The 16,225-nt window shown below is 43.9% G+C and overlaps 1 pseudogene; it reads right to left on the reverse strand.

Moving 5' to 3' along the window:
- Nucleotides 1-868: 868 nt before the first annotated feature.
- Nucleotides 869-2,160, reverse strand: LOC136543443 (exocyst complex component EXO70I-like; annotated as a pseudogene).
- Nucleotides 2,161-16,225: the final 14,065 nt, after the last annotated feature.

Consider the following 16,225-nt stretch of genomic DNA (forward strand, 5'->3'; position numbering starts at 1 on the left):
GAATATTACTCTCCTTGACCTGGTGTTTCTAGATTACAACAATTTGTACCCATATGTATGTTTCTGTGCTGTTGCTTTCTCTCTACCTTCTAAAACATTTATTTTAAGCCGGCAATTCTCTTGCCGCTTTTGGAAAAAATAATAATAATACCCATATGTCTATTAAAAATTGTTCGTATGTAAGCTGATTGCTATATGGTGTTAATAGGTTGGCTCCACTGCTGAAAAACGTATATATCAATAACAAATTTTCTTTCATGAAAGATAGGAACATCATTGTAGAGGTTATGGCTCTGCTTGGGAGAAGGTTGGGGCAATATACATGACAATAAATTATATAAATTGTTTTCATAGATAATATACATTGTAGATGAAAAGTTATGACATATTAATATTTATATAACCGTAAGCACTCTACTTTTTATTAAAAAATCGCTACTACACATATAGTTCAACATCTTGAGAAATGGCCATCCCCTATGGTACGACTTTCACTACCGTTTTTTTAAAACATTAACATCCAAACTCCAAGATTCTCTCTATATCGTTCCTAAATGATAGAAATAGAGACTTTAGTGAAAAACTACGCTCCAACAACTTATCTAAATGAATATCCAAATATAGCCATTTTCTATTCTGAATTTTTCGCTAGCCAAAAATAAGAGACGAGAATGGCTCTATAGAGTGTGCATGAGATATAGAAAAATTGTGAATAAAATGCATGGATAGTCCGTTACTTGTGAGGGTGTGTTGATTTGGTTCATCAGGTTTAAAAGTGTATTTTTTGGGTCCAAAATCTTAGTTAGTGGTGCATAAAGAGTTCATATCCCTTCGTTTTATGTTTCTATTTGTAGAAAACCCTCTATATTTATTTTTCTTTCACAAGCTTATCCCTCACGTGCAAAGGGCTGGATCGTGGCGCCTCCTTTTCGTCCGGCGGCCAGATCTTGGGCGCCCCGGAGCTACTGTCGCTGACGAGCCAGACCAGTGGGGTCCACACCGCGTCCTAGAGCTCCCACGCCGCCTCCTCGGCCACCGCCTTGTACCGGCGCCACATGGTGTCCACGCCACGCACACCAGCTTCGCTAGCTCCGAGCCCCGGGCACGCATGTAGATGTACCAGTACGCGTTCATGGCCATGACGTGCGATGCCACCGTGTCCAGCACACCCGGCGTGCTGCCTCGACGTGCCGGTGCAGCGCCTCCAGCACGCTCGCTCGCCGGGTGCGGTCGCCGCCCTCGCCCATGTCGTCATCCTCGTCACCGCGCTCCAAATCCGCGCGCAGCTCGGTGTCCATGAGCGCGCTGTAGTCGTCGGACGCAAGGCACTTGAGGTAGTTCACGGCGTACCGCACGATCTTGGGCACGTGCCCGGCGCCGGCGCCGGCGCCGGTGACGTAGAGCGTCTCGATGCGGAGACCGAACTCGAAGAACACGCCGGCCGCGGCGCGCGCCAGCGCGCGCTCCACTTCACGCGTATGCTCGCGGATGGCGACCAGCGTGGCCGACTCACTGGAGAAGAGCTCGTCCAGGCGCTCCCGCTCCCGGACCACCGCGTCGAGCATGTCCAGCAGCTTGAACAGCCTCTGCGGCTCGCGCACCGCGGGGGCCACGCCGTCCTCGAAGCGGAAGAACGCTGCGACGATGCGGGCGCTGATCTTGGCGAAGCACTCGGGCCAGACTGCCGGCGGCAGGGGCTCGAGCACGCTCGCGCAGAGCCGGCGCTCCGCGACGAGCACGTAGGCAATAGCCACGTGGAAATGCCGGCGCCATAGCGCCATGGTCGACTCCAGCGACTCCCACTCCATGGCGTCGATCTCCTCCGGCGTGTACGACTTGAGGTACACCGGGTTGAGCCGCATCATCGCCTTGGCCGCTCTCCTGTACCTCGTCTGACTAACGTCACCCACAGTTATTTCAGTTACTCACATCGCAACTGTCACAGCAAGAAAGTGCTAGGCTGTAGAGGTTAGGAAAATGAATCACCGTGACGTAGATGTCGAGGCAGATATCCAAGCAGTCGTTGCCGGCGAGCGTCCTGGCCATCCTTGCGACGCAGTGTGGGACGCGTGCGGGTGGGTGGTGAGCGCGGCGAGCGACGCGTGATGCCTGTGGCACTGGGTGGAGCACAGTCGAGCGGCGGGGCGAGTGCGGCGGCATGGGCCAGCCGTGGCGAGCGCCACCGAGCCCGAGCGGCAGCGAGCGCGACGCGTGCGTGCGGACGGCAATTAGCAGCGGTCAGGGTAAGCTTGTGAAAGAAAAATAAATATAGGGGGTTTTCTATAAATAGAAACATAAAACGAAGGGATAAGTTTGTACTATTGAAGTGGTTACGTGTTGGATTTATATTTAAAAATATTTTCTAATGATCAAACTTTTGTTGCTATAAATCAGGTCAAAGTATGTTGTTGAAGACCAAATCAAAATCGTGCCCTTATGTTTTGACACAAAAGGGTGTATGTCCTAAGATTTTAGTCTGTGGAGGAGAATGGGTTAATGGACTAGTATTATTTAATGGAAATTTGGGCAGATCTAAATAGGTACAGTATAAAGTATGAACCACGTACAGGAGCTAAAAATAGGTTGGCCACTTGGAAAGAATCTGCCTGCAAATTCAGTAAGTCTTGTGTCGATTTGAATTTGCATGTATTGCATCGATTACGATTAGGCTGCAGGTGAGAGCGAGGTGTGTATGCACGTTTTAGTTTTCTTTGACTTTAAAATTTGAAGTGTAATGTTTGGTTGGAGAGGCACAAGTGCTTTGACTTGGAACAACAGGAGCTGTAAGTCGAAGTGTCTACCTCTGGAAAACCGAAATGCCAGGTGTGGGTACAGTTACTAGTCATAGATACTCATATGATCAGATGCAACTGGCCGGGACAATACAACGTACTTTTCAACAACGTTTCAAGTTGCACGGTCATATATTCTTATCCACGCTAGTATGCCCCGTTCGCTTCGCTGAAAAAAACAAGGCGAAACACTGTTCCAGCTGATTTATTGTAAGAGAAAAATACTGTTTCGGCTGAAAAAAAAAGCTAAAAAAGATGGATTATAAGATAAGCGAACGGAGCCTATGTGTAGTGTAATACGTGTGGTTATTATTAATCTAGCAAATGGGACTACGAGGAGTAGACATTAGTCTAGCAAATGGGACGGCAAGAAGCCACCTTTTTTTAAGTAATGCATTTTCAAATTTGTGTGGTAGTAAGTTATGTCCTTTGATTTATTTATTATTTGGTTTTGTAGAAATAATGATATCTTTGACCAAAAAATGCACTCCTTACATGTTATTTTCATGGCCACACATTTCTAAAGTGTCATTTAAAAGGAGAGTAACAAGTCCAATTTAAAGTGGACATGTCATGTGCTGAAGACCGCTAGTATGAAGATTTTCTAAAGTATAAGTGATTATCTTCTAAGAGGCTTATAATAATTTAATTAATGCTTGAAAAGTCACACTTGGGCTCTGTTCGGCAGGACTTATTTTGGTTCTTGCTGATTTGTATGGCTGATTTCTTGTGAGAGAAAAATATTATTTTTTGGCTGGCTGATTCTAGCTCTCAAACGAACAGAGCCTTTGTCCTTTCGTGAGAGCCTATCTTAATAGTTGGGGTCTAGGTAAGGCCCAGTTTAGTTCCAAAATTTTTGGCAAAATGGGTACTGTAGCATTTTCGTTGTTATTTGACAAATAGTGTTCAATCATAGTCTAATTAGGCTTAAAAGATTCGTCTCGTGGATTTCGTCTAAACTGTGTAATTAATTTTATTTTTTATTTATATTTAATGCTTCATGCATGCGTCTAAAGATTCGATGTGACGGGGAATGTGAAAAATTTTGCAAAATTTTTTGCAAACTAAACTGGACCTAAAATGTGAAAGGAGGATTGGATGGTAAAAAGGCCCAGTAGCCGTATAGCTGACCAGAATTCTAATCGCTGCCGCCCGCGTTTCCTTCCTGTCATTAGGCGTGTTCAGAAAGCAGGCCGTGCTACCCGTGTAGTGCATTCGGCAGTGGGCACCATGGCCCAGGTCTATAAGGTTCTCATGGGCTACCCTTACTGGGTGAGGAACGCTGGAGATGAACCAACGGCCTTTTCCCCGACCCACCGGGAATGCCCTCGTCGAGGCCATAAGCCCATCCCCGGTTCCGTTCACCCCTTTGCCCTTTGTGAGGAGAATTTGGGCCTACAACAACACGGCTGACCCTTGTGAGGAGAACAGGCGATCCCCAGCTCGCGGATCTCCAAATGCTACTGCTTTCTTCTCCTTGCGGAGTGCAGACTGACCATAGCTTGCCTATCCCTATATATGACAAGCATTTTGCCTGCGCTAGTATAGGCTGATTCATTATGCCTAGTTAGCGAAATCGTACTGGTGAAATTCCGTTGGCAGCATGAATTTGCTTTAGGCAACTTTTGTGTTTTGAACCTTGTACGAGATTGTCAGCATGAAAATAGGTCTCAACAGCACAGAAGAATAAGTCCATTTCAAATTTCTACAGCGCAATAGTGAACAAAATGTAAGAAATCTTTTACGCTTGCTGAAGTAGAAGGTACCAAGTAGCAACATGTGTTTGCTGAGGTCAAAAAGAGTTTTAGCCCATTGAAGTGATAATGCCTGATCTTGCTGTGGTTATAGACGAGTCCGTTTGATTGAAATGGTACTGAACCCTTACTATGATCTGGGCTTTTTCTAGTAAGACCCGCCTGTAAATCTTAGGTAGCATTTGGTTAGGAGACACGGTGGGACGAGATAGTTCTGACCTAGTTTTGAGGGACAGGATGACTTCATCTTGTGTTTGGTTGAGGGGACTGGGATCATACGTTTGGTTTGGGGACATATGAAAGTGGGATTTGACTATGACATATGGGACCCACATGTCATAATTTTTTTTATTTTTTTCTTCCTCCTTTCTTCCGTCGTCTCGTCCGCATCTCATTTCCCACGCTGCGGGGCTGGGACGGAGCCCCTCGCGCTTGCGACCCCGCCCGCCCGTAGCCCCTTGCGCCGCCGCCATCTGCCAACAGTAACGGGCACAATCGCGTGCGCCCATGCTCGTCCCACCTGAGATAACCCCATCCGTGAGCTTTCTGGGGCCGAGGTGAGCCCGGATCTAAGGAGTATATATATCTCTTATTAGTGGGATGATTCTGTCTCTGGTTGACTCTGAATCAAACACCAAGCCAAGGTGGGATATCTCACCTGGGACCATTTCATCCCTAGAACCAAACACTACCTTAGTTGTCAGCGCCTCTCTGTCTACATGGACGGTGCCACTGACGGCTGGCGACAACCCTTCTCCGCGAGACTGTCAACTCTTTTTTCTCGAATTTTGTTGCTCCCTCCGTACTAAAAAGAATATAATTCTAGTTTTTAGACAAGTCAAATTTATAGGAAAAAATCAACAGTTATGTCTTTGATTAGTTTAATATGAAAATATATTTTATAATCAACGCAATATGCAATGATACATAAATGTTAGTACTTTTTTTAATAAAACTAAACATCACTCAAATGATTTAAGGCCTTCTTTCACCGGTATTTTCTTGCCCAATCTAAGAATGCTATGTGCTATTCTTTCCTAACTTCGGCAAGTTTAGGGTTAGGGTTTGTAGTTCTGGAGCTTGCTGTCGCAGAACCGACCAATTTATAAGAATACAAGTATAATGGCAATCCGCAAGCGGTCACACGGTCATATTTGAACCCATATAAACCCGGTAGTCCGTCGAGTACCACGACGGGTCTCGATAAACGATTTACAACAACCAAGATCGTACAGGATTCAACATACATGCCACAAATTACATAAAGTTCACAGATACTTTTCATCATCAGAGTACGAATAAAAGTTATTACAAACCAAGTTTGATAAATAAAGCGGAAGCAAATAAGTTCGAAGATAAAATTTCCAACATAGTTTGATACAGCGCCAAGTAAGATCACGGTCCACAAAAGCAAGGATAGGAATTAATAAAGAAGCCTGCCCAAGGCTTACTCCTCATCCACAGCGGGATAGAAGCAACTCTTGTAATAACCATGATACACAGTGCCATCTGCAACAATGGGAAAATAAACCCTAAGTACGAGAAGGTACTCAGCTAGACTTACCCGTCATGAACCAGAAATAAAATGACTCCAAGGATTATGCATGGCTGTATACGTGGACGTAACTTGACAACATTTTTGCGTAAAAGCACTTAAATCATGGTACAGTTACCAATTCTTTACCAAGTTAATTATAACTATTCATTTCTAGGTTAGCAACTATCCTGTGCCAAACATGTGGTATATCATTTAGAAGCATACAATAGTAACCATAGCAGGTATTGTAATTCCCATTTTATCCGAACCATCATGTTTCATAACACAGTTGCTACGATGTTGGGACTAGCCAAGTTTCTCACTATCCGGGAGAGACGGCGATTCGAATCGATTTCAACCAGCTGGGAATTTTATTCCTAACACAAACCCAGATCTACCAGCCACGATAGTCTTAGGTCACCTTTGGTACAACTCAGGTACACATTTCGCGGGTCCGTACCGTGCCACACAATCTGGAACACCAGATGCCAGGATGCTCAGGCCAAGCCTGCCCTTGGGCTCAGTCTAATCGTTCCCCGGAAGGAGCGCACAACGGAACGATTCCCGGCCTGGGTTGAATTACTCGGCTTCGCGGTCGGAACGAGTTATCCGGCCAGCTAAGTGAGAGGCATGCGTTCAATCTTGTCAGAAGCACCAACAACGGTACGGTCCTTAATCGACACAGACGGGGATAAATCCACACCCAAGACCTCCATGTCTTGTCGCTTCTCTATCGACTTCCCGTCCGGTCTCGATTTACTTTTACCCCATGGTTCTTGTTCCACGATAGCAAATATAGCCAACCGTGCTCCGGTATCCACCTATATCTCGCAGGTGACAGGACATCACCCGACTTCTACCGGTCTAAGCATGGCTAAGCATATATATTCGATCCTGGACCTATACCGGTTAAAGGTGTAATATTTGGACAAGGAATGTACATGCATCAAGTGGTTTCATTCAACTCTTATAACCTAATGCATCAATCATAAATACGTAAGTAAACATTTGTAAATTAGTGGGAGACTTATAATGCTCCGGGGCTTGCCTCGCAGAAAGGAAGTAGGGCGGTGGTCAGGACACTCCGGAAGCTCTTCAGGGTTCTGCTCCACGCCTTCGGGAGCTGCGGCTTGCGGATCCTTCTGCTGATTCCCTTCCTCTGCTTCTTCGAATTCCAGCAACGTGATCTCTTCCTCCGATCCTAGATGCATGAGTATGGCATAAGTATTATGAATGCATATATGTTAACAAGTGCATCATGTTCATTGAGTAGGTGCATATCTCTTCTCAGTTATTTAATTATCTATTTCCATAATGCATCGATTATACCATAAAATAGCAGCTACTTGTTTCACTCATAACTGGAGTTCTACAAATCCAAATCCAGTGATCTTGGACTTTCTGGAAAGCTTATCAAATTCTCTACAACTTTGTTATTAACCATTTTTACAGTCACATCAGTTTTAACATGCAACTCATCAAACTCTAGAATCAGCCCGGAAACTATTTAATATGCAATATAAAGTAATAATACTGCTACTTCATGTAATCATTCAAAATTTGACAACATAAAATCTACCAACAATTTAAGCATACTAATTACATTTAATGTAATATAATGGTGAAGCCCAAACTATTTATTTAATTGCCTTTATTATTTTATTTAGATATCTAGGTTAAATAATAAACATATATCAGATATACTTAATAAATTCTCAAAAATTTATAGTGCCTTACTAATGCTATCAAAGAACTACTATAAAAATTTCATGTCATTTTAATAAGTAGAACATTCTATATAAAAATGATAAGGCAACAAGGCTTGAAATAGCATAAATGGAAAATCCTATTGAAAAGTGTCAAGCAATAGATTTCCTATTTTTCTTAACATCCATATGGTACTAGGATTACCTCCAACAAATTTCATGAATTTTGGACTCATAATTAATTTATGAAAATTCATGCAAGGATTAACTAGTCATAAAAGAAAAATCTATAACTACAAATCTACACATGCACTGGTCCTCAAATTTATACCAGAGCTCATATATGATAAGACTAACTTACCACAAAAATCTCATAATTTTTGGAGCACAGGAACTCTAGATATAAAATAAACAAATTTGAATGCATTCAAAAGCACAATTGAAATCCCTATTTAAATCTCCAAAAATTTCTACTGTACAAGTCAAGAACATATTTTTCCTAAATACTACATTTCCTAAGTAGCACTCACAAATTTATTTCACAATTTTAGGAGCTATCGAACTGAAGATACAAAAATAACAAAACACACTTGAATCTGGAATTTTTGAACTATCCCTAAAACCTAGAGTCGCTGACAGCAGGGACCCACGCGTCAGTTGGACCCACATGTCATTGGAACGAAACAGAGCAGCGGCGCTGCTTCGCACTGCGCGGCTGCGGCTCGTCGACGGCGAGCTTCGCCGGCGATGACATCTATGCTACGTGATCTACGTGACCTAGCGAAGCTATTGAGCCACTTGGCCGGCCTTATCGTCGACTCTAGAGCTGACGGCGGCGACCATGGCGGAACGGCGGGGCTGGACCACGGTAGTACGCCGGTGTGGGCTACGGTGGCTCGAACGAATGCTGCGCTGAGCATCACTGAGCTGCGGCGGAGCTATCTAGTGCCCTAACGCGGCCTGGGATGGACGGTGGCGACGTGGCCACGGAGACGGGGCTCACGGCGGAACTCTGGCGAGCTCGCATGCGTTGCGGTGGCTTACCAAGCGCTGTCAGCGGGCATGGGAGGAGGCAGTGCGCTGCTGGGGTGGTGGTGGAGCTATGGCAGTGGGGCTGGAGTGGCTAGGTGCGAGCTGTGCGCGGCTATGGCAACGGCGGAGCTACGGAAGCTCAGCGGCTGCTGCTGCGAGGAAGAAAGGCCAAGGCGAAGCAAATTGGGGGCGCGGGACGGCTCGGGCAGACGCTGGCGTGAAGAAGGCGCGCTCAGGCGCGTCGTGGCCTACGCGGTCAGGGCGTTGGCGACGCGTGGCCGTCGCCGCGGACACGCGGCGTTCGCGCTCTGGCGCCGGTCGGCCACGACGACTGAATCGATCGGCCGATTCAGCTAGTTCAGACGCGATAGGGGCAGCCTGACAGCGGGTTTTCGCGTTGATTTAACTGCTAAACCGTGGCTCCAATTCGTAAATGATCTAAATGACTTTCGTAGTCCTAAGTACCAGCTACAAATGTTGTTCAATCATCTCGTGCTAATTCGCAACCGAAACTGAGAAAAATCATCCCCAAAGTGAGCCTGTCAGTCGGTCAGTGTTCATGACTTAGCGAAATTTGCTAAGTGCTGAAATCAGTGATTTGATGATTTTTGAAATCCAAATTCACACATGTTAGGAGCTGAATCAGTCAAAGACCTAAAAATCAAAGTTGTTCCTTATGTCAAACACTACAACATTGCTTTAGTGAACTTCTCCATGCAAGGTCTCTAACACCTAGTTCCAAATTGGTCAAACATGTCACATTTAAAAGATGAAACACATCAAAGCATGGCTTAATGACCAAACTAGCCCTAGCCCTAAATACCAAAGTTGTTCATGATGATACTCTAAGCATGTTTAAACAATTTGCAAGGTCATTTAAGCATTTCATGTAGTAGTCACTCATAGAGCTATCCAGGTCAACACATGTAATATTACTTAAGTGCTTGATCATGAAAGGTGACCTTCATGAACAAGGTTCCTTTTGTTAACCTAAGTGTAGATAAGGTGTTTTAGTGACTAACATTACCCACTTGCATTCCTTTGCACATGATCATATGCATATGTTCCAAGAAACACGAGATAACAAGCAATGTTTCATATGTTTCGATTCAATGTTTCAAGTGTAAATGCTTGTTTATGAATGCGTGATGATCATGCTCATGTTATGCAAGTCAAGTTATGCAAGGCTAACACCCGAGGTGTTACAGCCCCTCCCCCTTATAAAAATCTCGTCCCGAGATTTGCAAGACCTACCATTCTTGGAAAAAGGCGGGATAAACTTCTCGTAGATAATCTTCTCTTTCCCACGTAGCATCTTGTTCACTATGATTGTTCCACACCACCTTATAGAACTTAATAATCTTACTCCTTGTGACTCTCTCCATCTCTTTTAATACTCGAATTGGCTTCTCTTCATAGGTCAAATCCGATTGAAGCTACACGTTGGTGGGTGCAATAGCTTCTTCCGGTACTCGAAGACATTTCTTTAACTGAGAAACATGGAACACATCTAAGATTGCACTCATCTCTGGTGGAAGTTGTAATTTATACGCAACATTTTCTTTTCGTTCCAAAATTTTGTATGGCCCTACATATCTTGGTGAAAGTTTCTTTTTCATCCCAAATCTTTTCACACCTTTCATGGGTGATACTCTCAAGTATACATAGTCACCCACTGCGAAAGTTAGTGGTCTTCTTCTTCTGTCGGCATAACTCTTCTGTCTGGATTGAGCTGCCTTCATGTGTTGTTGGATGATACGTACTTGCTCTTCGGCTTCATTGACAAAATCAATACCAAAGTATCTCCTTTCACCGGGCTCAATCCAATTCAAGGGAGTTCTGCACTTTCTGCCATACAAGGCTTCAAATGGAGCCATTTTGATACTCGCTTGATAACTGTTGTTATAGGAGAATTTGGCTAAACGTAACCATTTCTCCCATGAACCCTTTGAAGATATAACACAAGCTCTAAGTAAATCTTCTAGGATTTGGTTCACTCGCTCTGTCTGTCCTGATTGCCATTTCCTTTTGGTAAGGCAATAGTGAACGCCTTACGGAATGGTTTCTGTGGCCTGTTATTCTGAGCTTTTGGTGGTGGAGGCCTAAACTTGGGTGCATGTGGACGGAATTGTGGCCTAGCTATGATAGGCGCTTTTGACTGGAAAGATCCAGATGCACCGGCCTCATATGCCCTCTTGCGACCTTTAGCAACTGCATGCATGTTGTTGTGGTTTTCTTGGGTCAAGGCATCACTAATAAACTCATTGTACGTGGCACATCGAGAATTTGCCATAGTCTTCATCAGTTTGGTACCCAAACCTCGCTTGAAACTCTCTATCTTTTTCTCCTCGGTATCCATGAAACTAGGAGCATATCTTGACAAGTTGTTGAATGCGTGCATATATTCTGTGAGTGACTTTGTTCCCTGAGTGAGCCTCATAAATTCGGCCGCTTTCATGCGCATCAGGCCCGGGGGAATATGGTGTCCCCTAAAAGCCAGCTTGAACTGTTCCTAGGTCACTCGCGCATTAGCAGGCAGAGACGATAGGAAGTGTGTCCACCAGATCCCTGCTGGTCCTTGCAATTGATGAGAAGCATACTCTGCTTTCAGATGCTCTGTCACCCTCAACAGACGGAATTTCTGCTCGATGATATTCAGCCATTCATCGGCCTGCAGTGGTTCCTTAGCCACCTTGAAGATCGGAGGCTTCGTGTCCAGAAACTCCTTGAATATACTGTGTTGATTTGGCTCTACCCCTGGTTGATGTGGGTGGCCACGAGCAGTGTTTTGCGCGATAAGGCGCAAAGCTTCTTCCATTGTCCTCTAGCTCCCCAGGAACTGGGTAAAGAATTCCTGAGCAGACGGCGGCGGTGGGGGTGGCAAGTCATCACGGTTGCCATCCTGGCTGCTACTAGCTCCTGTACGGGTGCGCGTCATCTGCGAAGTTGCAACAACAAGCGATTATTGGTGGATGTCAAGAGATTGCAGATGAATTAGGTACTCATGCCAAACTAAAATTACTGGAGAAAATTCTCAAAATCACAATAAAAATAGAGGCATAATAATTCATTCTCGCAACATGACATCCCCAATTTGACCACTTATCGCGCTCATAACGCATGCAAATTTAAATCGTGAGCACCAACAAAGGACTAGAATAACATTGATGTTCAACCAAACGTGCGCTTAATCAACATTACATGATAGCCTGGTTACTAATGCCAAATTCAAACTACAGGTCCATTACATGAATAAAAGTGATACATTAGTCCTTCCACTAAGTGCTAAGCGATCTAATCCTCATCATGATCACTATCAAGGTCAGACGCAGAATCATCTCCTTCCTCAGGTTCTACTTCTTCTTCAGGCTCCACTTCTTCTTCTCCTTCCTCGTACCCTTCTAGATCCATTTCTGCGGCTCCAGGTGGGACATAAGGGTGGAGCTGATTGTTCAGTAGATGAACCTCTTCATGTAGATTATCGTTGTATTCTTCCGCATTGGCCAGCTGCTGTCCCAGCTCAAACTATCGAGCTCTCAGGACATCTTCCCTGGTCCAGGCTGCATTTCGCTGGTGAGTTAATCGAGTCATCTCTTCAGTAAGCCTCTCAATCTCGGCGTCATGTTCCCTCTGAAGCTGACGTCGGTCCTCACGGGCATGACCAAGAGCACCAGACACACGTCTGAGGCTACCTTCAACTCCATCTAACACTCTCATCATTGCAAACATGGCGCTCATGGCAGGGTTATCACTGTTCTGCCCTTCTGCTGCACCAATCTCTAAAGATCTTCCTCTTGCCTGCTGCCATGAGTCAGTGGAGGGATTACCCCTCGGAAAGACTCCAACCAAAGCGGCTACCAGCTCCTGAGGAAAACGATCCATGATATTCCTCAAGATCCCAAAGGCTGCCCTGCCAGCTGCTTCTTCAGCAGTCCTGCCAGTTGACTCATAACACCAGCCTATCCACTCAGAATCGTCACCTCGGGGACGAACAACGGCCTCCACAGTAACTAAGAGACCTTCTCCTAATTGCTCATTCGCTCAGAAGTAGCGGGGTTCCATTCCATCAGGATAGCCTACATAGCTGAGCACTCTCCACAAGAGTGTAGGCATCCCAAACTCTCCAAGGAACGTGTGACGTTGATGGGTACGTGGAGCAAGCTAACGGCTAGGAGCTCTACCTCCGGTGGACTTGCGAGCAGTCTGCTTGGTGCGTGCCATCTGCACCATTAACATGTACCCCTTGGTGAGACAATGCCATAATGGATAAGAGTTACATAACCAAGTAAGAATTTTATAAGGGGAGGAACAATGTAATTATGTGAATGGTAATTTAACATGATGCATGCTCGTGCCGTACGTCCTCACAAACTTAGGAAAAATTTGTTTCTAACGGTAGACACGGTGGCATACATACGTTCTCTCATAAATAGCGTAACTAATCGAGCTACACGTTTCGTTGTTAGTGTACCTGCATAAAATTTCATTTCAGCCCTAAACCCATAATGAAATATGCAGAATGTAATTGTAAATACTTTCATATATGTATACCTATACATATACTTTCGTATCAATCTACCCGACAATAATTTAAACCCACAATTAAATACGTACCATATACACATGCAAGCATGTATACATAGCCGTACCAAAGCTAACTCTTCCCGACCGCACGCTCACATCTTGCGGTCATACACTCATCTTACCTTGGCGTAGAGGCATTTGATCCATACATTACCATTCAAGTGAATGGCATCCATACTATAGCACGCCGTATGGAGACGAAGTAAAAACCCCCATGTTAGTACTTAAATAGCCACCTAATAGTCCTTAATTTGGGCATAAGGAAAGTGATCATTGGCACACTTTAGATTTCAAATACCTATTATAGCACTATTAGCTGCTAGAGAAGGGTTTTTTGGAAAACAAAAACTTTTGTTTTAAATACACTTGTGACAAATAACGTTGAATCTTGCTCTGATGCCAGCTGTCGCAGAACCGACCAATTTATAAGAATACAAGTACAATGGCAATCCGCAAGCGGTCGCACGGTCATACTTGAACCCATATAAACCCGGTAGTCCGTCGAGTACCACGACGGGTCTCGATAAACGATTTACAACAACCAAGATCGTACAGGATTCAACATACATGCCACAAATTACATAAAGTTCATAGATACTTTTCATCATCAGAGTACGAATAAAAGTTGTTACAAACCAAGTTTGATAAATAAAGCGGAAGCAAATAAGTTCGAAGATAAAATTTCCAACATAGTTTGATACAGCGCCAAGTAAGACCACGGTCCACAAAAGCAAGGATAGGAATTAATAAAGAAGCCTGCCCAAGGCTTACTCCTCATCCACAGCGGGATAGAGCAACTCTTGCAATAACCATGATACACAGTGCCATCTGCAACAATGAGAAAATAAACTCTGAGTACGAGAAGGTACTCAGCTAGACTTACCCGTCATGAACCAGAAATAAAATGACTCCAAGGATTATGCATGGCTGTATACGTGGACGTAACTTGACAACATTTTTGCGTAAAAGCACTTAAATCATGGTACAGTTACCAATTCTTTACCAAGTTAATTATAACTATTCATTTCTAGGTTAACAACTATCCTGTGCCAAACATGTGGTATATCATTTAGAAGCATACAATAGTAACCATAGCAGGTATTGTAATTCCCTTTTTATCCGAACCATCATGTTTCATAACACAGTTGCTACGATGTTGGGACTAGCCAAGTTTCTCACTATCCGGGAGAGACGGCGATTCGAATCGATTTCAACCAGCTGGGAATTTTATTCCTAACACAAACACAGATCTACCAGCCACGATAGTCTTAGGTCACCTTTGGTACAACTCAGGTACACATTTCGCGGGTCCATACCGCGCCGCACAATCTGGAACACCAGATGCCAGGATGCTCAGGCCAAGCCTGCCCTTGGGCTCAGTCTGATCGTTCCCCGGAAGGAGCGCACAACAGAACGATTCCCGGCCTAGGTTGAATTACTCGGCTTCACGGTCGGAACGAGTTATCCGGCCAGCTAAGTGAGAGGTATGCGTTCAATCTTGTCAGAAGCACCAACAACGGTACGGTCCTTAATCGACACAGACGGGGATAAATCCACACCCAAGACCTCCATGTCTTGTCGCTTCTCTATCGACTTCCCGTCCGATCTCGATTTACTTTTACCCCATGGTTCTTGTTCCACGATAGCAAATATAGCCAACCGTGCTCCAGTATCCACCTATATCTCGTAGGTGACAGGACATCACCCGACTTCTACCGGTCTAAGCATGGCTAAGCATATATATTCGATCCTGGACCTATACCGGTTAAAGGTGTAATATTTGGACAAGGAATGTACATGCATCAAGTGGTTTCATTCAACTCTTATAACCTAATGCATCAATCATAAATACGTAAGTAAACATTTGTAAATTAGTGGGAGACTTATAATGCTCCGGGGCTTGCCTCGCAGAAAGGAAGTAGGGCGGTGGCCAGGACACTCTGGAAGCTCTTCAGGGTTCTGCTCCACGCCTTCGGGAGCTGCGGCTTGCGGATCCTCCTGCTGATTCTCTTCCTCTGCTTCTTCGAATTCCAGCAACGTGATCTCTTCCTCCGATCCTAGATGCATGAGTATGGCATAAGTATTACGAATGCATATATGTTAACAAGTGCATCATGTTCATTGAGTAGGTGCATATCTCTTCTCGGTTATTTAATTATCTATTTCCATAATGCATCGATTATACCATAAAATAGCAGCTACTTGTTTCACTCATAACTAGAGTTCTACAAATCCAAATCCAGTGATCTTGGACTTTCTGGAAAGCTTATCAAATTCTCTACAACTTTGTTATTAACCATTTTACAGTCACATCAGTTTTAACATGCAACTCATCAAACTCTAGAATCAGCCCGGAAACTATTTAATATGCAATATAAAGTAATAATACTGCTACTTCATGTAATCATTCAAAATTTGACAACATAAAATCTACCAACAGTTTAAGCATACTAATTACATTTAATGTAATATAATGGTGAAGCCCAAACTATTTATTTAATTGCCTTTATTATTTTATTTAGATATCTAGGTTAAATAATAAACATATATCAGATATACTTAATAAATTCTCAAAAATTTACAGTGCCTTACTAATGCTATCAAAGGACTACTATAAAAATTTCATGTCATTTTACTAAGTAGAACATTCTATACAAAAATGATAAGGCAGCAAGGCTTGAAATAGCATAAATGGAAAATCCTATTGAAAAGTGTCAAGCAATAGATTTCCTATTTTTCTTAACATCCATATGGTACTAGGATTACCTCCAACAAATTTCATGAATTTTGGACTCATAATTAATTTATGAAAATTCATGC

Source organism: Miscanthus floridulus, chromosome 3 (assembly GCF_019320115.1).
Source record: "Miscanthus floridulus cultivar M001 chromosome 3, ASM1932011v1, whole genome shotgun sequence".
NCBI classification, from domain to species: Eukaryota; Viridiplantae; Streptophyta; class Magnoliopsida; order Poales; family Poaceae; genus Miscanthus; species Miscanthus floridulus.